The sequence below is a fragment of the Branchiostoma floridae genome, chromosome 2 (assembly GCF_000003815.2).
Source record: "Branchiostoma floridae strain S238N-H82 chromosome 2, Bfl_VNyyK, whole genome shotgun sequence".
NCBI lineage: Eukaryota > Metazoa > Chordata > Leptocardii > Amphioxiformes > Branchiostomatidae > Branchiostoma > Branchiostoma floridae.
The window spans coordinates 25,391,883-25,392,856 of record NC_049980.1 but is presented as its reverse complement, the minus strand read 5'-3'; positions in this window follow the sequence as shown (position 1 = coordinate 25,392,856).

The following is a 974-nucleotide window of genomic DNA, read 5'->3' as shown; positions in this document are numbered from 1 at the left end:
AAGACAGTAAACATAATGAGGTGGGGGGGGGGGGGTCCTATCAAAAGACTGAATAATTTTTTTTTGAAAAATTGCGTTCATGAAACATCCGTCATATTTTCTTATATCTTAAATCAATTCGTTAAAAGCGTTGCGAGATACACAAAAGTCACCGGGAATCCCCCGATAGATCTCGACAGTCCGAGTCGGCTGTAAATATGAAGATTTCACAGCCCAGATGTATACAGTATATATGCATTTATCGTAACCTTACCTGGTATTCAGCATACTAGTACATGTAAGTTGTAACGGTTTAGACGGGCCCAGTTAGCGCGGTACGGTGGCAGCTGTAGGGAGCCCACAGTTGCCATCTTACAACTTTAGTACTAGAATTGATAACGCACCAGAATCCTATATGGTGCAGTAATGTTTGATGATGCCGACGAACATGTATAAAACTGAGCTAAGTCTCAGCTAACGATGAATCGCAGGATTCCATGAGAAATATATCCACCTGCTCTGTTATGTATGAACTCAGCTCAGGGGACTTTCCGACATTGGGAAAGTCCCGACCAAGGCTTCTGGGGACAAAAGGCTCATCGGTCACCCCAAAGGTTGTCACTATCAGAGAAATCATAGTTGAAGTAAATGGTCAAATTTTGGCTTCTTTTTTTTCTGGACTCACTTACATGTATTATATAAGGTAAATGCCTTATTTTCCTTCCCTACCGAATGGACCGTTAAAGAAACTAATTGACAGATTATTACAGGTTAAACGGTTTGGGACTGCAACTCGCTACCCAGCCGAATGTAGTAAATGTTGATTTTGTGGCTTCTTGTCGGCCCAAAATTTTACCTTATCTACAGGGGGAAAACTAAACCTAATTTTCAACATTTCGAAGACTCCTGGGTCACGATAACACCAGCTCGATTACTCACGTCTGTTAAATTTTCTCTAAATGTGTTCTTCTTCGATCAGCTTTCCTTCTTACATT